At 36.0% G+C, this 27,504-nt stretch overlaps 1 protein-coding gene and 1 long non-coding RNA gene across 6 annotated transcripts in view; one reads left to right on the top strand and one right to left on the bottom strand.

Annotated features, from left to right (window-relative positions):
- Positions 1-26,484, bottom strand: part of LOC5577768 (serine/threonine-protein phosphatase rdgC) — a 229,034-nt gene extending 202,550 nt beyond the window's left edge. For all 5 annotated transcript variants that reach the window (XM_001663491.2, XM_021854816.1, XM_021854819.1 and 2 more), the window contains exon 1: positions 25,501-26,484. The gene's annotated coding sequence lies outside the window, so the exon portion shown is untranslated. The remainder of the gene's footprint in view (positions 1-25,500) is intronic.
- LOC110679604 lies at positions 9,337-16,522 on the top strand. The gene is made up of 2 exons (XR_002502632.1): positions 9,337-9,475; positions 14,553-16,522. It is a non-coding gene; the product is annotated as an uncharacterized LOC110679604 (long non-coding RNA).
- Positions 26,485-27,504: the final 1,020 nt, after the last annotated feature.

Here is a 27,504-nt window from a genome sequence, read left to right as displayed (position 1 = left end):
GGTTTTGGGAACAAATGTTGTCGAAGTTTACCCAGGTAAAAATCAATAGAAACTTAAATAGATAGAAGTTATCAAACCTATTCTTTGGCATTAGCCCAGTCATCTAAATTCTAATGAAAAAGTTGAAACTAATAAATTATAAAGGGTGGACATAAGTGAATAAGTTTGCTTATTTATTCAGTTTTTATCGTTGCAATTGATTATTAATAATTTATTGCAACGATACAAACTAAAGAAATAAACAAACTCTATAAACCATAAGCTGCGTCGTTGAGCACAGTGTGCGCTAGTATCACACATGCAGATCAAGATTTATAATACGATGGTATCAGTTTAATATTTCAGATTTCCTATAAAAAATAGGAGTACAGCAAATCTCATTCAGCATTTTATGTATTCGGAGCAGTCCTAGAATACGTGATTGATGTTTTGATAATCTATCATACCGCCGTGAATCGCAGGTCAGTCCCATCTGCATTTTGATTAAAATTGAGTTGACATCTTCCTGTGGTCTTTCAGTTGCACTAACGAGACACCTCAATTTGTTCCGTAAAATGAGGAAAAACGCCAAGTCGGATTGTACCATAATGGAAAGTATCCGCATATCAGACCCACTACGGATTCCCGCACAGCGTAACTCAAAAATGAACTATATTTTGGTCATCTTCAAATTTTTATCGGAAAGGTATCGGAAAGAAAGGAAATTTGTAAAAGTTTCAATATTCAATCATATTTGAATCTTTTGGATTTTCTTAAATATTCATTTGGAAAAGGAGTCTATAAGCTTCACAGGTAATTTTCACTTTAAAAAGATGCGACTGACTTGCGATTCACGGCAGCATAGCTGCAGTAATTGCGGTTTGTGAGTCCTATGCAATACAAATACGAACATAACACGGTGCATTACCTAGATAAAGCCTCAACTAATGTCGATCACTGCAATTCACGAGTACTTCAAAATCTGTGCTAAGAAATGTAAAAACTTTCACAAAAATCCTACATTTTATTATTGTTGCCAGCTAATCAAAACATGTTAAATGTAGAGTTGATTCATCTTAAATTTATACAGTATCATAGGCATTGACGTTATAAATGAAAATCACTATGAAAGACTGAAAAAATGCATAATCAAATAGATGAATTTTATCTGATATACAATTCTGCGAGACAATGATGATAATAATTTCGCCACATACTTTAAAAAGCTTCAAAATCACAATCACAACCAATCACGTTGTTTGATACTGTCTAGAATTTCAACTAACGGTTTTAATTTGTCAGTCTTAAGGTGAAGATGAATCGAAGCCAAACCTCAAATTTTCAAGAGCACAAATCTGGAGAACCAACCATCCGTTTGAACTGAAAACATAATCGATTGATCACTAACTGGTGGTGACCAATCGATTAAGTTTTCAGCCCAATCGGGTGTTCGGTTCTCCAAATTTGTGCTCTTGAAAATTTGAGGTGTGGCTTCGATTCATCTTCACCTTAAGGTAATATGAAATATAGATTTAATTCTTTAGATCGCAGATTGCACATATCGAATGTATAAAAAGTTTTCCCTTGATAATAGGTTTTGTTGTACAGTGAACATTCGTACATCGCTATTCCTTCAACTGTAATGCTTTCCATTGTAAATCTGCAATATGTTGCAATCAAAAGGCAATTCATTGCTATTTTTCTGTCACACACAACTGTCAAATGCAGTTAAATACACATCAGTGTCCCTTTGACATTGCATACGCTTTGTAATGAACAAAAGGTATTCATTTTTTGTCATGTTGCAATGAACGAATGATGACTGTATCGTGATAGTTATCTATTAAATCCACCTTTCTTAGTTAGACAAATACTACCACTTTTTTTTAGAAAATTATATTACCAGAATATAGTTGAATGGCAAAAGCATATAAAAACTGGACTTTTCTCTTGCTAATTGGTCCAAAGACGAGAAGGTTTAATAACTGACAATGATATCTAAGTTGCCATATGCTACATGAGCCCTAAGCTAAAATTAGTAAAATGGTCAATTTTATATTTCATCAATTTTTTTTCGCATTGCTTCAGATTTTCGATTAAATTGGGACATGCAAGGTATTTGCATATTCTGTCTGATGAGTCGTCCACCTAGGATCTTTCTTATAAAATTTTAAAACTCAAATATTTGTAAGTATTTTTTACGGATAGATGGCATGCATTTTCTGGAAAGTTAGACCATAAAGTAAAACTCTGCGAAAGAACATTTTAGGTTTATGCAAGTTTGATAATTTCATGGTTCCAGGTATGCATGGCTCTTAGGAGAGAAAATTCTGATAGAATCCCAGAGAACTTACTGGCTAATATTGGATGTCGATATTGGAGCTATTTCAAAAAATATCTGCAGTAGTTGTTATAATAATCTGAAAACGAAAGCTTGGACAAATATACAAGCGAAATTCATAAACTGATATAAATTATCTGAGGCTTTCTTCAAACTTCCTTGAACAAGCCTCATAAACATTCCTATTATAATATCAAAAACTACCTAAGGCAAACTACTGGGAAATCTCTGAAGTTATCTCTTGGGGAATCACTGTCTGAGGCAATTCTTGAAATAGTTTTAGTGGAATTTCTGGACTGGATAAAATTTGCAAAACTTCCAGACAGGCATTGCATTTTATCTCATCTTTTGATCTTCTGAGAAAGATACGGATCGAATAATAAGATATCACCTTAGAGCTCTTTGATCGATCTTTCATGCATATCTTTGATTCATTTGATGCAAGATAATATCTTTAAACTCAGTAGTCCACGCGCAGTAAACCGTTGCGAAGAACTGTCGAAAACAGTGACAGTGTTTGAAGGCAAATTTATAGTTGAACTATGATTCCAGCGGAACATTCTGAAACCCAAACAATCTCTGAAGCCCAAAAGTAAGTCTATAGAAATAAGTAAATGATACACTTTTGATAAGATCAATTAATGATTGGATTTTACTTGTAGATTTGCAAACAACCAAGAGATGCCATTCGTTCTTGCTTCTGACTTTTTCTGTTTTTTTTTTCGAAAATGTATCGACTAACCGGAATTACCTTTTCAGGATCTCCTGAAAAGATGCGCTCAGCAATAACCTTGCCTGGTTTTCCGGAAATTTCGAGAGAGAGACTCCCGTTGGGTTTGAGCAATTTTTTTTAGAAGAAACGATGTGTGCAAAACTAATGTCAATAACTTCACTAGAAATAAACCAAAACTCTCGCAAAACAAAATTCCACAGTTCACTATTTATTGGAATAGAAATTATTTTTTTTTAAACCCACGAATTTTGCAAAAAGTATGCTGTGTACATCCAAAAATTCCAACAAATAGAACACTTTAACGTCCAGCCAAGACGTCAGACATAAGCAAAAAACTCATAGCCGGTGGACAAACTGTAGATGAATGCACCAAATTCCTTACAAGAAATCTGCACAAAAAACTGCACACAGGGATCCGATCCTTCAAGAATGTTCAGGGGATCTAAACATGTCTTTGAAACCACGCACTTCCCCCCAAATTAAACTAACAAACAAGTTGTAGCGAGTAGAAAAAACGTTTCTTTTTCGTTCTTGAACTAAGGTAATGAATAACCGCACCGACATTTGCATTTGACACCACATTGATCTGTAGTCACATTTGAAGGAGAATTCACATTTTTGTGTTGGTCCACCGTGGATGTAATCTACAATATGTTGTTAGAAATCGATTATGGGAGAGATGATGTGATTCCGTTAAGAATCTACTAAAAATTCAGCCAGAAAACCATAGATCATAGAAAAAGTCCTTGTAGAATTTCAAAAGTAACCTCTTCCTGCCCAATAATTTTCTAGGGAATCAATCGGATTGTCTACATGATTATTCTTAGTATTTTCCAGAATCCATATATGTACCACATTGTTTGACTAACATAAGCTTCTCTGTAACCATCTATGTTTGTATTATTTGCCAATTTATTATAGAATCTGCTATATTCAGCACTAGAAAAACTTTGAAAGAATACGATTAAAATGCCCAAGCAACTGACAAAAATATCTTTTGAAGCATTAGATCGAAAGATGATATCACATCAAAGCGCTCTTGGATTGATGATAATATCTCTCCGCCATCCAAAGATGATCTTAGTGATCAGATGATATTGTAATGCCTGCTTCCAGAAGCAATATTGGTAAAGCTACTGGAGGAATTTCTAAAAGAGTTCGTTGAAGAGTTCTCAGAGGTATCTCTGAATAAAATATTAGGTTAGTCACAGCTTGCATTACATCGAGAATTTCCAGAATAATCTTTTGGAAGGACATGAAGAAAAGGGATTTCTGAAGGAATCTCTAAAGAATTTTATGGATTTCTTCATGGCAGTATCTCAAGAGGGTCAATTTTTAAAGTAACTCCCAACTAATTTGGGGAGGATGAAGGAATTTCTATGGTACTGAAACTACCAGCTTAGACAAATGCTTGGAGGAATCCTTGTATTCTTTCCAATATGATGTCAAGATTTCATAAATGAATTCTTGGAGATATCTTGAGAGAAATTTTCAGGGAAGTTTTTGTATATAGGGGGAGGGGAAAAATCCCCCTGGCTACTTCCATGCTCCCATGTGAGCACAAGGGGAAAAAATATTCGTTCCATGATGGCATCAGATGTTGGACCTGGAATGGGGGTCGTGGGAATATTTCGGCTCAGTGCGAAAACAAAGCCAATTTTCGAGATCTCTCCTACTTTCGTCTAAACGTAGACAACTCCCCGAAGGGATTATCCCACTGCTGTATGTAGCTGTAGCGTGTGAGTTGCTCATGCTGGTGGCTACCGACCAATCGACCGACGACGACGTGATTGGAATCGATGATGGCTGTATCAATATTTTTCGGGTTATGCTTTGATTAGGGTAGGGAGCGGTATCAATTCCCGGCGAGGGACCGATTTTCGTCGCTGCAGAACCATGGTGTCAAAATCGTTGTAGCTTAGAGGCGAGATGGACGTCAAAGTTGTCTAAAACTCAATAAGATTTAGTAGCTCTGAGTGGCTTCCTTCCCATTCCGTCCCAAACTTGACCTTGCGGAGAACATTCATATTTGACTTATCAGCAATCAGGACCATGAAACTTTGGCTGCGGCAATGTGGTTGCAGATTCTTAGAGACAGATTGTGGCCATTGGTGGAACAGAATGGAGAGGGATGATAAATAGAATCAGTTTCATCAAAACGGTTGCCGGAAGACAAGAGTAGAGCAAAAGTTTTTATCTCCAACTGGACAAAAAGGCGGAAACTAGTGAAGAGGGAAGCTGTTTAACATAATAGATAGAACCACATTAAAGTAGAAGTGGGTTTCGTGTGCGTATCTTGATTAGAATCGAATGAAGATACACGAGATGAGCAGGAGTTTTTAAGCAACGAACCAAAGTTCGTTGTTATGCAGTAGATTGTGAGGGTGCAGTAACTTTGAAAAGCTTGTGTATTTGATGGATCTAAGAATATTATCTAGTTTTTTTTTTCTATCTGTATTTACGAGATTTTTAGCCCTGGGCAAGTTAATTTCGGGACCAACGACTTTACTTCCCTTCCGAAGGAATTCATCACTATAACTGTCATAAGTGACTATCTCGGGGATGGGATTTGATGCCAGGTACTCGGTGTGAGAGGCGTGACATTGCATAATGGACTTGCCTAGTTGAAGGCTATTCCAGCCTAAAGATTTATAATGTTCTAAAAACTTTGTTGTTACAGGAAGGGAGCTTCAGAATCATTTTCAAAATTTTGTTTTGAATCTTCTGCTGAGTTTTATTCCTGGTATTACAACAGCTAGTCCATATTAGTACAGCATTCAACTTGGCTGGTCTGGAAATTTGTTTGAAGATTAAAAGCTAGTTCAATGTTTCAAATTTCTGTTAATTAGTGCATACAGACATTTTGTATTTTACTCACACAATTTTTATTTTGTATAAGCTCTAGAAACTCAACTTTATCTGACAAATGTATTGTTACCACTATCATCGTGACAACATGTCTGATTTTGGTTTATGTGGAAATATTATTAGTTGAGTTTTGGAAGCATAAGAAGAAATATTATATTTTTGCAACTATGAAGAAAAAATATCCAAACTTTTTGCAATCTACTGCAGATGACAAGCAAGTTTCGTCCTTTGGCAAAGAGACCTGTAAGTATCTTTACTTTCTACTTAGTATTACATATCAGAAATTTTGAACAATTGACGGGTAAACACTCATGATAGAGGATGATAAATAATTCCGATCAGCTGAATAATTTAACATCATCTAAAATACTTATTTATTTATGCTTCAAACGTTAAGCCTGAAGCCTTATCTCACCAATCTAGATAATATTTCATCTGACCTTTAATGGAGAGCAACTTTGTCAATCCAGCAAAGTCCTATGATTCTGCCTGATTCCCACCGTACGCCCCCGAGCGGACAATTTAAATTATGGCATTACAGCCATTTATCGCTCGTTTGGCACATCTTTCCTGGCCAAATTCCGTACCTACCACCAGCAGTCGCACTCCTCAAATTTACTGCCCCAAAAAAGCTCACATTCGTTTCCGGTTTCTTTTGACTTCCCTAACGTTAGCGTGGTCACCATCATCCCACATTCTTCGGTGCTCATTTCGCATTCCTTTTCCGATTCCATCCCCGCTGATTCAACACGGTCTCCCAACCTCTACGTTCGTTCGACACTCACTTCACCAGTACAATTGAAGGTACCGGAAAACGGGGTGACTTTGATGATTTTTGAATGGACAACTGGTTTTTTTAAATATTTTTATTAGTGTCATTCCAAACAATACATTCATTTCGATATCTAGGTACTAACACAGTAAAACACTATCATACTAATTTGGTAAAACTAAATTAAGCATTTATTAACATATTGTTAACAACATATTACATTTCATTTGCCGCAGGAATATTATTAGTTGAGTTTTGGAAGCATTAGGAAAAATCTTCCATTTTTGCAAAAAATATCCAAACTTTTTGCAATCTACTACAGATGACATGCTGGCTTCCTTTGGCGGAGAGTCCTGTATCATCTGCAAATAAAGATTTCTGACATCCCTGAGGTAACTCAGGTAAGTCAGATGTGAAAATATTGTATAATATTGGTCCCAAAATGCTGCCTTGAGGAACACCAGGAAGTCTTTCAGACTTGGAGTTCTGATAGTTAACCTGAAGTGTACGATCTGACAGACAACTTTGGATTGTTCTACATACATACATTGGGAAATTAAAGTTTTTTGGATTTTACAATCAAGCCTTCATATCAAACACTGTCGAATGCTTTTTCTATGTCTAGGAGAGCAAGACCAGCATAATAGCCTTCAGATTCTTTGGAACGAATCAAATTTGTTTCACGAAAAATTAGATAAGTGGTCGAATGTCCATGGTGGAATCCGAACTGTTCATTGGCAAAAATTTAATGTTAATTTATGTGGACCATAATTCTGTTCAAAATAACCTTTGAGCGGTTCGATTTGAATTCGAATGTCGGTTTACTTTTGTATTTTTTGATTTGGATGAAATTTTGCACATGCTTTCTTTATGCCCAAAAATGCCTTTTTGCATCATCGGCTCGCCATTTTGACTCTAGCCTTACTTTTGAAAAGGGCCTAAGAAAAAAATCCTTAATAGGGGTATTCACTTAAAGTCGCGTAATACATAATTCTGCGTAACTTCAGCCATGAAACTTTTCAAATGAAATATTCCTCATTAGATTCGCTGGAATGTCAAATGAGATAATTGTGATCTAGTTGTCCACAAGTCTAACCACCGCATCGCGTTGGCAACGTCAATAATTTGTGCCAAAATCTGTTTTACCAGCTCGAAATGTTGATCAATTTTTGGAGTTATTGAGGCTGAATTTGGCACTTTCATAACGTCATATGCATTGATAATATTGATAGTGGTTAATCCTTCAACTGAGGCAAATGGTTGGCGCATCAGCATTTTACTTAACGAAAGCCATGTTTGATGATTAAAGATTCCATATAAGACTGCTTTCACCAGGTAACCTGCAGCTGATTCCGATTCATGTGATAGAAAGATAACTCAGACGTGCCTAACTTTAAATTTAAATCTAAAACGGTTTAAAACCATTGAAGTCCGTTTATTGGTTGTCTCCACCCAATTTTGTAAAGTAAAAAGGCCAAACGATGCCCCGAGATGGACCAACCACGGACTGAAAGTCTCAGACATTATATTCATAATTAGTGGTTCCGGCAAACTTCGTCTTGCCATCAAGTTGGCTGCTGAAAAACGTCATGGACGTCCCATACAAAACAGGCAGTTCCGTTCGCTCCCGTTTTTTCTAACTTTCATGTGAACATCTTGAGTTTTTTATACACACAAACACGTCGGAACAGTTCAGGATCATATTTACATGATAAATTTCAAAATCCGATAGCCCGTTCTCAGGTCAATTCGTGACATACAAACACCACTCCATTTTTATTTATATAGATTAAAGTCACCACTCAGAACAAACTCCACGTTTCAGACGTCACTGAACCTAGGTTAGCTATCTTAAACTAACTCGTGCATTCAGATCCAAATAAAGCTCTCCTTGGTCAGTGAATTTGTAACCGTTTTACAGCATAAAGTTCTGGTTTCCAGTGCAAACTCGTCTTGCTTCCGTCTTTTCCGTATCCGTTCCATGAAAACAAATTATTGACAATGTCAGCTTACCAAAGCGTTCTTGGATGCGATAAGCGTAAATTTGGCAATCCGAAATGTTTCATTATAATTTTTTCGCAACGTCATGAAATATTTAGTTAATCATTTAAGCATCACTTACGCAGTGTTTTATGCTGTTAAGTGAATCCCCCTAATAATTTTCAAAAAATTATAACTTAGAAACGGTTTGTCCGATCAGTTTGGTGCCTTCCGCAAAGTTTAAGGTTATTGTTGGGACTATCTGGAAAAAAATATACACTGTAAAAAAAATGTTGTAATTTTTTATATATCGAAAATAAAGCTTAAAAATCAATTTTCTCAACAATCGTATTTTTGTTTTGTTTTTTTATTTTTTTATATGTTAAAGTAGACAAAAAATGAAGCCTTTTGCACAGTGGGTCAAGATGGAGAAATCATGGACAAAAAAGTTATGAATTTTTTAAAATTTTGTTGTAAATTTTGCGTTCAGTTCGTTTTAGGCAGTAGATCGAATAAGTTCTTTTTTTAAAACTTAGTCTGGGTGACACCCTTCTTCACTGGCGCAGTCGGCAGTTCTAGCGTGGAGTAGTTAAAGTGTAGTGAAAAGTGTTCTTATCTGAAATCATCGGCGGCTTACCGAAGAGCAAAGGAGGAAACACCTAAACTACAGATTCTTGTGCACCGGCGGTTCACCGAGACACCAAAATCATCTTTAACGAAGCTTCACACCTGCTAGAAGACATCGAACCATCCGAGGGAATATCGGACAATTTAACCATCCGAGGGAACATCGGATAAAACCGTAAGTAGAATTAAGCTTTTTTATGTAAGTGATTATCAGAGTGATTTAAGTGAATGATCAAAATAACAAAATATAAGAAAAAATATCTATTACAGTGACAGAAAAATAATTAATTTAGCCTTTTTTATATCCAAATTTAAAACAAAAATCCTAAAAAACATAAATTCTCTTCACTTGTATTTTTTTTACCATTTTTTGAAAGGATTTTTTTAATCAATTTTGACTTCAAGTCTGAAAAATGGCAAAAAAGTTTGACGAGAACCGTGACTTGATCACTATCCAAGTCGGAGAGTTAGAAACCCAGATCAGAGAATTAATGGGCATAATGCAACAACGCGACTCTAGAATAGCAGAGTTGGAAGCGTTCGCTACGCACCACCAATCAATTGCAAACGAAGCCGCTGTTGTGCAGCAACAAAATTCGGTAGAAGGCGCCTTGCGAGCCCTTCAGACCCCACAAATTATTAGGATGTTGCCACCATTTGATGGTAACCCCATTAAATTACATTCATTCATAAGATCTATTGATGATCTTATGCCTGAAATTTCAAAGGTCAAGAACACTCCAGCTTACACTGTATGGCTTCTTGCCATCAGATCCAAAATTATAGGAGACGCTGACAATGTTCTAGAATTTTATGGCACTAGCACAGACTGGGACGGAATTAAAAACAGTCTGATTACACACTACAGCGACAAAAAAGATGAAGTATCTCTCACAAAGGACCTGTTTAAAATTACACAAGCGGATAAGGAGATTGAAGATTTCTATAAGGAAATAACTTTTATGTTGTCTCTTATGGTAAATTAATTAAATTTAAACGAACACAACAGTGACGTAAGAGCCGCGAAAAATCTATTTTACCAGGAAATAGGCCTGAAAGTGTTTCTTGCAGGGCTCAATGAACCGGTAGGCACTGTCATCCGTGCTCAATGTCCCACATCGTTGAAAGACGCTTTAAGACGATGTATTGAAGAAAGAAACTTTTATTATCACAAACAAAAATCTTATACCCCACCTGTCCCTACTAGGAACAAATTTCAAAACAAATTTTCAAACCCATTTTCAAGATTTCAGCAAACTCCGGTAACACAAAATTCGTTTCCAAGTTACCCAATCCAAACTAATCCATTCCAACACGTCGCACCAATCCAACGTCCACAACAACTACAGCACACCCCTCAACAGTTCTCTCCATTCCAACCTCAAGTACCATTTCAACGTACATTTTCTCCCAGTCAACCAAATCATTCTCAAAGACCACAACAACCTGGCCCATCCAATCCATTCAACCGAAATCCTAACCAATTTAGTAAACCTCCTTCCGGAACCTATCGTCCTCCAAAACCCACTCCAATGGAAATCGACCAGTCATTGAGAAGTTTAAAAGTAAATTATATGAATAGACCAAATTTTCATGAAGTAAATTGGACAGAACCAATCGATTACTACGGTCAATATAGTGAGCCATCTAACTGTTACCAATATGATGCAACTAATTATGAGCAAGTTAATATCAATAATAGTTCCGAAGAACAACCCGTTACTGAACCAGAGGGTGATACCTTAAATTTTCAGATGGAATTGCCCGAAACACCAGAAACATGAACAGTAATAATTTTATACCCTATATAAAAATGAAAACTAAATTTGGCGAACTAAAGTTTTTAGTTGACACTGGTGCCAACAAGAACTACGTAGATCCTGACAAAATTAGCACATGTTTTCTGAAAAACTGTACACCTACAGGAGTCAAAAATATCAATGGGAAACACAACATTAACAAATGTGTTGAAATCGAAATGTTTAACCAACCACTAACCTTTTACGCTTTGAAATTCCATCCATACTTCGACGGACTGATTGGATACGAATCACTCAGAAATCTAAAAGCAGAAATTTTAACCTCATCTAATACTCTCAAACTTCCTACTACATCAGTTAACATGCTTCGAAAATACCCCGATTCATTTAGTCGCAATCTAAATGCATATGAAGAAATTCCATTACCTCTAAAAACGAATGTACCGAATGGCGACTTTTTCGTCGAACATCCACTTCCTCTAACAGACGAAGTAATGATTCTACCAGGACTCTACACAGCAAAAGACAACAAAGCTACAGTTCTTTTGAAAAATTGCTGTGAAGTTCCAGTGAAAATCAGCCCTAATCGACTCATTTTCTCCGAATTGAATAATTTTGAAGTAGTGCAAAAAGTTGAAAATTATGAACCTGGATATGTATTTGATAACACATCAATAGATCCTAGATTGAAAAATCAGCTTCGAATCGACCATTTAAACATAGAAGAGAAGCGAAAATTGATCAATTTGATTTCGAAATTTCCAAGTGTTTTCTATTTGGAAGGTGACAATCTAAGCTTTACGAACGTCATTAAACATAAAATAGAAACCAAAGACGATCTACCCGTTCATGCAAAAAGCTACAGGTACCCCTGTTGTCATAAAGAGGAGGTACAAAAACAAGTTTCTAAGATGCTGTCTCAAGGCATCATACGTCCCAGCACGTCTCCTTGGTGCTCTCCAATTTGGATCGTACCAAAGAAATTAGATGCATCTGGACAACAGAAGTGGAGATTAGTAGTCGACTATAGAAAACTTAATGAAAAGACTATAGATGACAAATACCCACTACCCAACATAACCGAAATATTAGACAAACTAGGAAAATGCCAATATTTCACAACATTGGACCTAGCATCTGGCTTTCACCAGATCGAAGTTCACCCAGATGATATCCAGAAAACAGCCTTTTCCGTAGAACATGGATTATACGAATACTTAAGAATGCCATTTGGACTGAAAATGCTCCAGCAACTTTTACTCCGTGACCTAATTGGAAAATGTTGTCTTGTTTATATGGATGACATTATTATTTTTTCTGTTTCTCTTCAAGAACATATTGAAAATTTGACAAAAATATTTATGGCATTGGAAAAAGTAAACCTCAAAATACAGCTAGATAAAAGTGAATTCCTTAAGAAAGAAGTGGCATTTCTAGGCCATATTGTGACAGATAATGGCGTTAAACCAAATCCAAGCAAAATCGAAGCAATTCAAAATTGGCCTATCCCCAAAAACCAGAAAGAACTAAGAGGCTTTCTAGGAATTTTAGGATATTATCGTAGATTCGTTCGCAATTTCGCCAGAATAACAAAACCTCTCACTGCTCAACTGAGGAAAGGCGAACACGTAGAGCACACAGATATTTTTTTTAAAAACATTCGTTGCATGCAAAAAACTTTTAACTCAAAGCGATATCCTTCAATATCCAGATTTCGAAAAACCATTCGTGTTAACCACAGATGCTAGTAATTTTGCTCTAGGTGCCGTTCTATCCCAAGGTGCTATTGGACAAGACAGACCCGTAGCATATGCGTCTAGAACATTGACGAAAACCGAAGAAAGATATTCAGCAATAGAAAAAGAATTATTAGCGATCGTATGGGCAACTCAATATTTTAGACCCTACCTTTTTGGTAGAAAATTTACATTATACACGGATCACCAACCTTTAACATACGCACTAAACCTCAAAACACCCAATACAAAACTAGTTAAATGGCGTCTACAGTTATTAGAATATGATTTTGAAATAACACACCGACCCGGTAAGCAAAACGTTGTCGCTGATGCTCTATCGAGGATAACACATGATATCAACGTGAACGAAGATGATTCCGACTCAGACGACTGTTCAGTGCATTCTGCTGATACAGATGACTCTGAATTCATCAAATGTACAGAAAAACCAATAAATTTTTTTCACAACCAAATTATTTTAAAAATTGACCCTAACGAATCTGAGACATACGAAGAAATTTTCCCTCGTGTGTACCGAAGAACTATTACGAAAATAACATTTGGTGTACCACTTTTAATTCGAATTTTGAAAGAATACATGGATCCCAGACGATCAAACTGCATTATGTGTCCTGAAAACGTGATACAATCCTTACAAATTGTATACAAAAACTATTTTAGTAGATGCAAAACTTTCAAACTCTGCATATCACAAAAAATTCTCATTGATCTACCAAACTTAGAAGATCAAAACTCAATTATCGAGGATACCCACGAAACAGCTCACAGAGGTATTCGTGAAAATCTGGAGGAGATAAAAAGGAGATTCTTTTTTCCTAATATGAAAAGGAAAGTTAGGAAGTACATCATCCTATGTGATACTTGTAATAAAGCAAAATACGAGAGAAAACCTTACAAAATTAAATTTGGTGAAACCTCTATACCGAAACAACCCATTGAAATTATTCACATAGATATCTACATCGCTCAACCAAATTTGTTTTTATCTGTAGTAGACAAGTTCACAAGGTATGGAACATTAATCCCAATAAAATCAAGATCAATTGCGGATATACGAAAGGCGATAATAAAATACATAACACTGTACGGCACTCCAAGCTTGATTGTCTCGGATAACGAACCAGCAATTAAGTCCATCGAAATTCGAGGACTACTCTCAGATCTCAATATACAACAATATTTTACTCCTGCGAACCACAGTCAAACAAACGGAATAGTTGAAAGATTTCATTCGACAATAACCGAAATTTTTAACGCTAATAAACACAAATACGGTGAAGTGTCAAACAAAGAAAAATTTTTAATCGCATGTTCTTTATACAATAACAGCATCCATACAGCTACCAACATGAAACCACGTGAAATTTTATATGCAGCCAAAAATGGACAGGAGAGACCGATAGAAATGGAACGCCTTGTTGAACTTCGTGACAAGTTGTACGACGAAGTTCAAGTACAACTAACCAAGACACAAAACTCACAGAATCTGTACCACAACAGGAAGCGAGAGGAACCGCCAAAACAAAAACAAAACGAATTGGCATACAACCGCATCCAAGGAGTGAAGTCGAAAATTAAGGACCGCTACCAACAAGTGCGAGTACGATCCAACCGGAAACACACATACAAAGATATCCTAAGTCGAAAATTACATAAAGAAAAACTGCGACGAATCCGAAAGTAACACCACAGAATCTCTAATGTGTTTATTTCATTTGTTTTCTCTTTTTAGATGACGTTTATTTGGAATATCCTGATAACAACCACATTCCTTACTCAGCTATCCCAACCACAATCCATCCACGTCATTAATCTCAAACAAAACCCCGGTCTTTTAACCATAGAAACTGGCAACAGTTTTATAAAAATAGGCAATCACAGATTGTTTCATATCCTAGAACTGGATAATTACGAACCTATTTTTAGAAAATTGCTTGCTAATATTCAAGGAATACGGACATTCTCAAATTTTACTGATATGTTTGAAATCTTAGAATCGAAATATGGAACCGTTCACAGTTTATTCAATAATCTTCGGCCAAAGCAAAGAAATAAAAGAGGATTATTTAATTTTCTCGGAACTGGAATAAAAAGAATTACAGGAAATATGGACCATAACGACTATGAACAAATTTCGAAAAATATTTTTGAACTGCAGATCAAGAACAAAAGACTCATTAACGAAAACAACGAACAGCTTAAAATTAATCTACAACTCCAAAATAGAATCAATTCCATTATCAACCGTTTAAATCAACAACAGAGTGAAATAACTAAAAACATTATATCAGCTAGATTTGAAAACGAAACCAACAAAAACTTTAAATTATTTAGAGAAATTTTGAAAATCAATTACAACTTAGACAACCTTAAATCACATTTAGAAGACATTTTTGAATCAATTCAGTTAGCAAGAACTAACATTATTCCCAAACAAATACTTTCAATTGAAGAGTTAGGATTTGTTTCAGATATATTAGAAGAACAAAACATTAGGACGAACAGTTTAGATCAAATTTATGAATATTTAGAATTGTCAGCATTTTATAACCATTCAAAACTAATATTTGTTGTGTCAATTCCAAAAATAGAAAAAGCTATGTAAACACATTTTTTCCTAGAACCTCTTCCAGTAGTAGATAAAATTTTAAAACTTCCTGCTAATGCTGCTTTGCAAAGCGACAACAGAACATATTTCATCAAGAAGGATTGCCTGCGAATCGAAAGGACAAGGCTGTGCAATCTAAGCAGCCTAGAGGACATAACCGGCGACCTTTGCTACTCAAACCTACTAAGAGGACTATCAGGAAACTGTACTTTCGTAAAATGCTATCAATCAACGGAGATCAAAGCGATCATGGACAATTACCTTGTCGCTAAAAACATCAATAACACAGAAATCGAATCGAATTGTGGTCTTTCAAAACGAAACTTATCTGGAACGTATTTGATAGAGTTCCACAATTGCTCTGTCATAATAAATGGCACCAAGTTCTCAAATGTCGAAGCAAACAAATCAGAACCGACTTTTGTTATGCCATTAGATGGTTTACATATCAATGAACAGACCCTGGAAATCCAGAATAATATGGAAGAAATTCACATCCATAATAGACATCGGATTGAAGCATTAACTAAGGAATACAAAATTCAGACATACACATCTCTAAGTATGTCGACCGTATGTTTTCTTCTAAGTATCGTTGCAGGTCTTTCATGGATTTCGAGAAAACGCAGACAGATATTTCTTCATATTGGAGCATCCATGGAGTCTAAAAGCAAACCAGAAATTAAACCTGAGACCAGTACAATTCGGGACGAATCGTCTCCAAAAGGGGGAGTAGTTAAGATCGAACCCTTACCGATCCTCAACAATCATCCATACACCAATCGCTTTATTGGTGTATCATCATTTTCATCATTCCCGGCAACAACAACAACAACGACGACGTCCACCACACCGACGACGATAGCCCAGCTAGTAGAACGGAAACAGTAGTCTAGCATCAGCATTTCATCACCTGACAACATAGGTAGCATTTACGTGGACAACCACCGAACGAGACCACTAAACGAAGCCACAGCCCTTTGGACCCGCGGCATCATCAGTTCTTCCACAGCAACAGCATAAGCATTGCAGTAGGTAGTGAGGTTTGATCGTAATCAATAATTGAATAAAGGTTCAGTTCGTTTTAGGCAGTAGATCGAATAAGTTCTTTTTTTAAAACTTAGTCTGGGTGACACCCTTCTTCACTCATGTACTACGCATAAAAACACCTGGGTAGGACAGTCAAAACTATCATCAGAAAGCTTGCAAAATAAATTAAACTATTCATCACCTGTTCAATACACTCGATCAACGTTTTACTTATTCTTATGGAGGTATTCTCTTGCCTGGTAGAGCGTGACATGGTTTGTGCGTAACCCCCAAAAGCTCTGAAAAAATATTTTATCAAATTTCTACTGATAGGGAGCCGGATCCTATTCTTGGCCCTTTTGATTTACTTCGACAGTGGGATTTTTCGAAAGCTGCGAACCTCATATTTGGCCACAATATGCAACGTACGGATACGCTTCTTATTGCAAAGCTTCAGACAATTCAACCGGGAGGAACCCCCCCCCCCCCCCCCCCCCCCCCATTCCAAAGTGAAACATAGAAGTGCCCAAGTGGTTCTGCAGATTGTAACCCGTTTAGCATAAAATTGTTTGGCATAAGGTCGTTTGGCATAAAGTCGTTTGGCATAGTGACCGTTTGGCAAAATGATTGACTTAGAATGGATATCGGCATTTACGAAGTTTTTACCGAGATCAACATCACCGAGCCTATAGCAAAAATGTTTCGTAGGTTCTCAATGAGCGTGGCGATTGTTCAGAGATATTCCAAGCTATGAATGTCAAAAATTGTAGTGGCATTAGAGAGCATAACTAAATAAAACTCGTTGACGGGTCTGGTGGAAGATCTTTTCGGAATAATAATATTCTCCACATCACAGAACAAAGAGTATATTTGAGCTTGTTGCGATATACATATTTGAAAAAAGTAAATTGTCAAAGAAAGTTCGCTCATAGAATATTTCGTTGCAAATCAAGCTCTGTCCCAGTTTAGACGTAACACTTGATGAAAATTACTTGGTTAAAGAAGGGAAAATTTATTTACAAAATCTTATCCAAAGATCTATAATTGCAGCAATTTGCACAAATAACCCATATACGAGAGCAGATTATTTTTCGTTTAAAATGTTTAAGACTATAACGCAAAAAAAAACTTCTCATAGCATAAATCAAATGAACAACATATTTTTGAAAGAAAATATTTGTGGCTAAACTTTTGAACGATTCAAAAAAAAATTTTTTGGAAGTGTTCATCTAAAACACTGTTTGCTATTTAAAGAAGGGAAAATTTGTGATTGAAATAACATTTTTTCCAGCATATCTCGAAAGAGGAGATCATGTGTTTGCAAAAAAATATGCGTTGAACATTGGCAAATTTTAAAGTAATTATCATTCTAACAGCACATCTTGCAAGGATTGATAAACCAGCAAAATATAAAAATGGTTAACATTTAGCTTAACTAAATAATAAAATATAAAAAACAGTATAAATATAAAGAACAGCATATTATTGAAAGAAGGCAAAATTTATGATCAAACCAATAGAAGACTGGACGCCAAAAATAATTGCGGCATAATAAAACGAGAAGACATCAAAAATTGCGTTCAGCATCATCGAAGTGATTATGCTACTTATCTCCAAATGTCGTTTCACCGAATGTCTGTTCCCCGAATGTTAGTTTCTCGAATGACCCTTTTCCCCCCGAGTCCCATTTCTCCGAATGACCCGTTTTCCCGAAAAGTTGTGCAGTTCAATGTGGCTAGACAGCAATTCCATGAAAAACCGATCTTGTGGATCACCGAATTCCGTGAAAACTTGCTATTTTGTTCCTTATCCAATATAAGGATACACATGTTGGATTGGATTTTTTGATTAGGGTGACCATTCCGAAATATGGTAACCAGAAAAATCACCATTTTGCATTTTTTTTTTCATTATTTTTTATATCATACACACTTAAATTATTTGACGGATTCCTGTGAAATCTCAACAGCTGAACGGTTCGGTAAAATAAATTAACGGAATACGGTAAATTTTCACAGTATTCGGTAAAAATTCACTGGAATCCGTGAAATTCCGACGAAATTACGGTGTTTTATTTCACCGAACTGTTCAGCTGTTGAGATTACGGTGAAATTCACCGTAAGATCTTAGTGTGTAACATTTGAACCGCTTGACCGATTTTCAATTTTCTTGGGCGAAATGCAAGCTGAAGATTTTAACTTTTTAAGAAAAATATAAAATTCCACAAAACATATTTTTTCACATGCAAAAATCAATAATTTTCGTTTTTTCGTGTATTGAAAGCCTCGGGACCAAAGGGGCTATTGCTGTTCTCATTTTTTCTTGAAAGTTCAGAAAATGTTAATCTTAAGCTTTCATTCCATAAAAAAATGGAAATTGTTGAGCTGTTCAAAACTTATGATTTTTTTTTTAATAAAAAATCTATTCCGCTGAGACCTACAGTGTGTGCCGATGAAAAATGACTGATTTTTTATTAAAAAAAAAAATATCTCAAAAAATAGAAAACAAACATCACTAAATATTTGACAGTTAACGTAAAATTTACTGAACTTTCAAGGAAAAATGAGAACAGCAATAGTCGCTTTAGTTCCGAGGCCTTCAAAATACAAAAATAGGAGAATTATTGATTTTTGAATCAAAAAAAATTTGTGAAATTTAATATTTTTTTTTTAGTCAAAATCTTTAGCTTTCATTGCGTCCAGAAAAATTAAAAATCGGTCAAGCGGTACAAAAAATTCGGAATTCGGTGACCCTCTAGATTGATTTTTCATGGAATGGCTGTATAATAGTCTTCAGTGGCTGGATGGTAAACGAGAAAGAACGATAATCAAAAGAAGGAGGTATTCTACCACACATGTTGGCAGAAATGCTGAGGACAGGAAAACTCTATAGAACCGCCAATTAAATAAAGAAGGTGCATTTCAAATGGCCAGTTCATTCACCACCCCGAAATGTATGAAGTTATGACAATTATGAATGTCAAAATTTTTTCGGGGAAGCGGGATATTCGGGGAACTGGCTTACACGGGGAACTGGCATTCGGGGAACTGGCATTCGGTGAACAGGTATTCGTGATTACTACATTCGTGGAATCGATCTTCGGGGAAAAGTAGCAAAACCCATCGAAGTAACTGCAGTCATCGATTTCTGGTAATGTTTAAAACAATGTAAAAATTTATTAAAATTTTAAATCAACAGTTTTGTACATTCAATTATAGTTAAATTATATTTAGAAAACAAAAAAATATAATGTTTGAAAGAAGGGTAAATTTGTGCTAAACAGATATATGTGGTGCATCGCGCTGAACTCAGTTGGCAACACGGGTATCACTATATTATCGATAGGGCCAGGAGGAACTAATAGCTACCTGAAGAACAATAGGGTTGTTTTGACGCAATGATTCATTGTACGGTATTTGCTACATAAAGTTAAGCTACAAAAGAAGATTTGATTGGATTAAAGCTAAATTAACGAAGTAAAGAATTCGGATAAATAAAATTTGTTGAACTGATTGTGCATCTGAATCGTAAGTAGGCATTATTATCATTAAGACATAAGTTCTCTTATTCCGCTATTATTCAGTAGGAGACAGCTGGATAAACTTGGCGTTCGCCTTGAAGCGATACTATTGCTCCTGAGTAGATTAGCCATAGCGTAAGTAAACCAATGAATCGTGTAAGAATGTATGATTGAAATCTATTGAAACTTTCATATACGGAAATTATAAGTCGGCACTCTAAGAAGATCATTCGGACTGACTAAGAAAAGCTTAGAGATTAGGGAGACCAATGTAAGATATTTGGAATGAACTATTTATAAAATGTGCTAATTAATATATCAGCTTTTAGCATATCTGCACTACAAACCAACGGTGTACGTGGCTCAAAAGACCCCGAAAGCTCCTCAACAATATCAAAACCTTCAGTGCAAATTTTTTTTCCAATATCTGAACTCAAATGAAGCATAAATAATTGAAAGAAGGGTAATTTCTGGATAAATAATAAAATACAATTGGCATTAACTTTCCAAATATGCTTTAGTATATTCAAGAGCATATGATTGTTGAATAAAGTGACATTTTGTATCAATTGACTCCACAACAAGCCTGTTATCATTAGAAAGATTCAATAGCATCGTAAAACGAATGTCATCTTAAGAAATTCTTGGTTTCAGACTCATTATGCCAAACGACTATTATGCCAAACGACTTTATGCCAAATGACCATTATGCCAAATAGCTTTATGCCAAATTACCTACCACCGTTCTGCACCCTACTTTGTTGTTTCATTCATAAAAAAATATTTAGAGCAGATTATGACGACTTTTCGAAGAAAAAAATAATTGTGCAATTGTCAAGAAATTCGAGCGACATATTTGATGGAGTTTCTGCACGATGAAACTTTTTCTAAGCATCTCCAGCTTCTCCTGAAAATTTTTGCGATTATCAGGGTCACTTTGATGCAAAACTACACAAATTCACAGATTTTTTGCTGTTCATCCATTTGTTATCTACAAATAGGTAAGGAAATTAGAACAACCTCATTGATTTAAATGCAAGCAGTTTTGTCTATTTTTGTTGAAAAATATATAAATATACATACTTAAATTATTTTACGGATTCCTGTAAAAATCTCAACAGCTGAACAGTTCGGTGAAATAAATTAACGGAGTACGGTAAATTTTTACAGTATTCGGTGAAAAATCAACGGAATCCGTAAAATTTCGACGGAATTACGGTGTTTTATTTCACCGAACTGTTCAGCTGTTGAGATTACGGTGAAATTCACCGTAAGAGCTTAGTGTGTAAAGGATATTCATATATTGTTTTAATATGAATGATAAAAAAAGTTGATCCAATGAATGATCCTCAAGTTAGGACTTGTAGTAGGATTCTTTTTCGACTTGTTCTCTATTTTAATGCAAGTCTGTATTCTTAATAGAAGCTCTCTAAAGTACCTATTTTAGCCAAAACCTTCTCTAAAATCTCTTTTTTACTTATTCGGCTTGCATTGAATCCTAATGCATTTCATACAAGTATAACTCCTGCAGATTTATCGAAAAATTCTTTAAAATACTGTCAAAAAACCATTTTATCTTCAAAGGTTTATTTAAATTTCCACATTAGTTTAAACTGCAGTAATTTTTCCATCAATTCATTCGATCATTTCTACACAAATTTCTATAGAGGTTCTGTTCAATGTTTTCCGAGAAACTTCTTTAGAAAATCCTTTAAAATACTGTCACAAGAGTCGTCAAATCAAATTATCTAGGAAATCTGCTGAAACTTGCACAAGAGTCCAGAATTTATTTATTACTCTATGATTTTCTTTAGAAATACCCCACGGTTTTTTTGTCAGACTTTTTTGATTCAAGACATACTAGAGAAAATTGCAAAGAATCACTGAAGTGATTTCTGTAGAAACCTTAGAAGGAATCTCTGGAGCAATTGCTGAAGGTATCTTTAGAGAAATCCCTAGTTGAAATCTTGTAAAAGTCTTGCAAGACAATTGATTGAATTTTAGAAGAGGTTCTGACCAAGAATCTTGGAGGATGTCCCAGGGATAGCGATGGATGAATCACTGGATAAGAAGAGGAGTTTGAACAACCCTTAAAAAAAATCTCAGAGAATTTTTGGAGGAAATCAGATTTTTTTTTTTTTTTTTCAGATGATTTTTGAAATAATCTTTGGGGAAATTCCATTTTTGTGGTTCTCCTTGGAAATATCTAGGTTGAAATCTTGAGCAATCCTAACCAAAATTCTTGGAGAAATTCCCTAGGAAAATTCGTGGAGAAATTTTTTGGGATATAATTACAAAACGAACTCCTTCGAAAATTTTTGGAGTAATATCTGAAGTAATGGCATATGAATGAGGGTTTTTGAAGCAAAGGGGCGTCAGTGACAAAAACCTATTTGTAAGGATAAATACTTTGAATTTTTTTCAAATATTTTTTGTTCTATACGAATTGTATAGGACTCAAAAAACAAACCAGTCTTCTAGTAATGATGTTATTTTTTTCTGTTGAGCGGAAGAATCGCCTGAAAATATCGTTAGAACGCTGCAAACAGTAGAATTCCCATGACTCAACTCAAAATCGACCAAAATGTCACTTACACTGCACATTTTCCAGTCCAGGGTTAAAATTTGTCTTAGCTTCACTGTGCACACAATATTTGTCAACGTTTGTCCTACCCAAGATTTTAAACGTGGACGCGCCTCTATTAGCAATAATTTGTTTTCCTCTTTCAATGCCGGTATTGGCTTCCGAGGTTTTTTTTTTAAATTTTAGATAATTTCCAAAAGGGCTTAGAGCCAGGATCCAATTGAGAAATTTTATTTTCAAAACTTTTTTTTTTTCCTAATGGTAAAAATCGTTTTTTTAATTTATTCTGATCCTGCCATATAATTTTCTTAGCTGGATCGCAAGTGCGGTGAAATTGCCCTCTCCTTAGTTTTTAAGACGGATCAAGAGTTTAAAATCATCGTCTATAATCACAGATTCAAATTTTACTTCACATTTTGGTATTGCAATGCCCCTGGCTTTAACAATGGAATTTGTTAAAGTTTCAAGAGCATTGTCAATATCAAGTTTTGTTAGTAGAGAAATGTTAACATCAAGATTACTATCGATATATGTTTCATATGTATTCCAGTCGGCTCGAAAATAATTGAAAGTGGAGCTGATAGCATTGAGAATCGCTTCATGGGATATTTGAAATGTAACAGGGACATGATCAGAATCAAAATCAGCATGAGTAACCAATTGGCTACTAAGATGACTAGAGTCGGTTAAGATCAAATGAATCGTAGAAGGGTTTCTAGAAAAGGAAAAGCACGTAGGGCTATCAGGGTATTGAATTAAGAAATATCCTGAAGAGCACTCATCAAATAAAATTCTGCCGTTGGAATTACTTTGCCATTTATTCCATGACCGATGTTTGGCATCAAAGTCACCAATGACAAAAACATTTGACTTATGGACCAATGCACGAGTTCACTATTTGACGTTTGAGCGATGCCGTGTTATTTACGTGACCATGGCAACGAGTGATTTCGGCACCGCTCAAACGTCAAATTAGTGAACTCGTGCATTGGTCCATTGTGAGTCAATTTTCGCAAGTCAGTTTGGAGCAAATTAACTTGCTGCCCACAGCATTAAAAAGGCAAATAGGTAGCTATGAGAGTATATATACCAAGCTGTATTTCAACCAAAAATACCCAAAGTTTCAAAAAATTTGGTTTTAAATTAGGAAAAATTTGATGGACCACATGCATAGAGTCGATCATTACAATAAACAAAATAAGTTTGGATCTCTTTTGAGTTTGGATCCAGGTTTCAAATAAGTTTCAGTAATAACTGCTATATGTATGTTTTCGAACAACTCATCATTTCTACCATCCAAAGCACGAACATTTCAGTACAAAAATTGCCAATTGCTAAAGAGAGCTGTCGGTTATTAACTGTGGAAGAGCTCCTAAGAACACTAAGCAAAGAAGCAGGCTCTGTCCCTGTTGAGATGTAATACCATAATAAAGAAGATGCAGGACATGTTGTGGATCATTCGCTATCAAAGTAACTCGCATTATCAAAGGGACCCCGTTTTATGGTACCGAATCGGACGTAGGTAGCAAAGCAGAAGTAAATAGCATTTATTCTGCCACCTCCATCATCGTGTTCTAGATTGTTGAAACTGGAAATTCGTAGAAAACCAGACAGTAGCAAATTCCCGCTCTTCTAGGATCTCCAAGTTTGGACTGTATTTGCCGGAGCCGCATGGCATGGTGGATGCTTACACACTAGACCTGTTCATATTTAAAAAAATGTCTGGAAATCTACCGGTCAAGCAGTATTCGGAATTCTCATGCTAAGAACAATGTCTGGTCAAATTTTCAGCTCATTTGATAAAGATTTCAGTATGCTTCAAGTTGAAAATGTGTTTTAGGCTTATTTCAAGGTTTGAAAAATCATAACTAGCATGTGGAAAATCAAAACCACTTGCTATTACCACTATTTGAAAGCTAATTCTATTCTGTTAAAGTTTGTCGAACACGCTAACAAGATTAAATTGAGTTTTAACATTGTTTGATCCAAATTTGTACTCCGCTGTACCCAGAAATTACAGTTTTCTCAATATACATGGTATATAAAACATGCATTGGTATTATTTTTTCAGTTCCTAGTCAACGGGAATCAAACATAATACATTTATGAATTCATTGACCATCAACAGATTACATGTTGCTAAAGGCAATAAATTACAATAAATGCCCAAAGATCGAGCACCGCATCGCAACCTGATGATAGTTAAATCATGCATGACACATGTTCTGGATACGAATGAATTGAACAAGTTAGCATTGCTTTTTCTTTCCGAGTGATGATTGTTTTGATCGCATTTTACTGATCATTTAGAACGATTTGAAAACAATCATCATCGTAGACTGAGAAAAGGCAGTGCTAACGTGTTCATTTTTTGAATTCATTGAAGCTCACGGTGGTGCTCTTGGCTCACCCACAGTGGATTTACAAATGTGCTTCATAATTACCTATTTTTTACAATTTATTTTCGTAAGATAAATGGTTACTTTGAACGGGATTGACTTTTAGATATGCATTGTCATCATGTCTGGAAATTAAAAATCCAAAATTTTCATGCAGGCATGCTGTTCAGTGAAAACAATTCCCGAAAAAAGAGATTTTCAAGAACCTCGAGATACAAACCTCAACCAAAGTATGTTAAAACTTGCTCCAATCATAAAATCGTGTTCGGCAAAAGTTCGTAGAATTGGATAAACTACTATGTAGAAGTATTTTCGATAAATTTTGATGCTTCGTTCGGTAGTTATGATTTTTTAAAGCTTGAAAATAGCCCAAAAACACATAATTGATTTGAAGCACAACTAAATTTACTCTAAATTGAGTGAAATTTTGGCCAGAAGTTCATTTTGCAATGAAAAATCAAAGTATTGGTTGACTGGGGAGTTTCCAGACATTTTTGGAAATATGAATAGGTCTATTACACACTGACAAAACTGACTTACTCTTAATTATTATGCTGGAGTTTCGGTTGGCTGGGTTCCGATCCGCTTCTACACATCAAGTCGAAACTTTTGTTCTGCACTATTCCGGAAATGATTCCCTCCAGGGCAGGGCCGGGAGACTATTTTGGCACTCTCACGTAATTCAATTAAAACTTTACAGCATATCATTCCACTCGTCAACTTTTCACTTTATGGCCATCATCGCCAACATGCAGCAGAATATGTCGGTTTCCTCGAAAACTCCATCAAAAATTGCTTCTACTTCCGAGGAAACTTCGCTTACCACAAAACCACTTTATTCATTGCTCATATTTTTTCCGAAGACTGTATTGTTCTTCCTTGCTTTCAAAAAACACGGTTACACACCAGCGGGAAAGCTTCTCACGTACAAAGAAGTCAGGAAATGACTTTTTTCCCACCGGAGATCAATAATTCAATTCTCGTTTTCAATGTGTCACGCGACAGCCTCCGGACAATCAGGACCGATTGAGGGTAAGTCGATTGGTCAGCCTTTGGTAGCACTCCTTGCTCGCTAACTCACTCAGAGACTTCCAAACGCAGTAAGAAGTACCAATTATTTCTACTACACTATCACTACACCACACAGGAAGGATATGCCGCGCCTGAAACTATACTTCCGTCCGTTCGATTCCAACGTTCGACCGAGACTGACTGTCAGACGGCGCGAATTGGGTTGGTTTCCTTCATCCTTCCGGAAGAGGGACGGGGGAAAATACGCCACCACCCACCGACAATTTCGAACCGCGACCACCCTCAAGCTTGGATAAGAGTTTCCTTCGCGCGCACTCAAGCCAATGATTCCCGAAAAGCGTCCAATCAGCTGTAGAACCGTTTGGTAACTGACTACGATAGCTGCACACACAGTACCTAGGCAGCAGCTGATGAGGGAAAACTGTCTCCCGGATCTCCTCTTCCTGTTGTTCAGAAAGGAAGATATTTCGCCTTGTGTCTTCTGGTGGAGCGTGCGAGAATGCCGCCGAGAGCGATGCTCCAAAGCCAGTCAAAACAAAAAAGTTGACGCGATGCGTTTATGAGAAACCATGCTGCCCCGCGCGTGTTGTTGAGTGAGAGTCGAGTGAAAGTTGAAAATGCTCCTCTCGATGCTTTACCCACTAGGTATTCGAAATGGTTCGAAATGGACGCAGCCAGTTTGAGTAGGGCGAAGAGAGCGGTTTTCGTCGCGCGAGAGAAGGTATATTTTGGAGAACAACCACGTGCGTGGATGTTTATCAAATGTTGTGACCGGCATTTGAATGCTGGTACATTTGCGTTGTCGCACTGTCAGACTTTGATGTGAATCATGGCAATGATAACTGCTGCTGACAGGCAATCGCTTTTTGATATGAGTTGAATTATCAATTGTTGGTTGTTTAGTAGGTCGATGGTGTTCGATACAGAGGAATTTCATCCAAAAATGACAAGGGGTTTAACATGTTTACCTTCAAACGTGAGAAACGAGCAATTGATAAGCTGAGATGAAAAATTCCATGTTAAACAATATTTACAGTGTCTCAATTTCACATTCGTACAAAAAGCTGCTTTCACGTCAAGTTAATAAAAAACTATTAAATGATATATTGAGTTTAATAAACTTTGTCAATAATGAAGGTAATAGGGGCACTCATACCTGGAACCATGATATTATCAAACATGAATGACCCTATTTTTTTTTTTACGCAAAATTTTAGTTTATGTTCTAACTCAGCGGTTTTCATATCGTGCTACGCGACAGTTTTAAAAATGTGTACTAAAGGGTCGTCCATAGACCATGTGGTCTTTAAGGGGGGGGGGGAGAGTGTGTGTTTGTCCAATGACCACGGTCCACACATTTTTTTTGTACTGACAAAAGACCACGAAAGGGAGGGAAGGTCTGACAATAAAAAAAAATGAGCACGTGGTTTATGGACGACCCCTAATGCCTTGAAATCGAAATTGATTTTAAATAAGGACTTTTCTACATTGATTGAGTTGCAAAAACTAATT

Source organism: Aedes aegypti, chromosome 3 (genome assembly GCF_002204515.2).
Source record: "Aedes aegypti strain LVP_AGWG chromosome 3, AaegL5.0 Primary Assembly, whole genome shotgun sequence".
NCBI classification, from domain to species: domain Eukaryota; kingdom Metazoa; phylum Arthropoda; class Insecta; order Diptera; family Culicidae; genus Aedes; species Aedes aegypti.
This window is presented reverse-complemented; position numbering and strand designations above follow the sequence as displayed.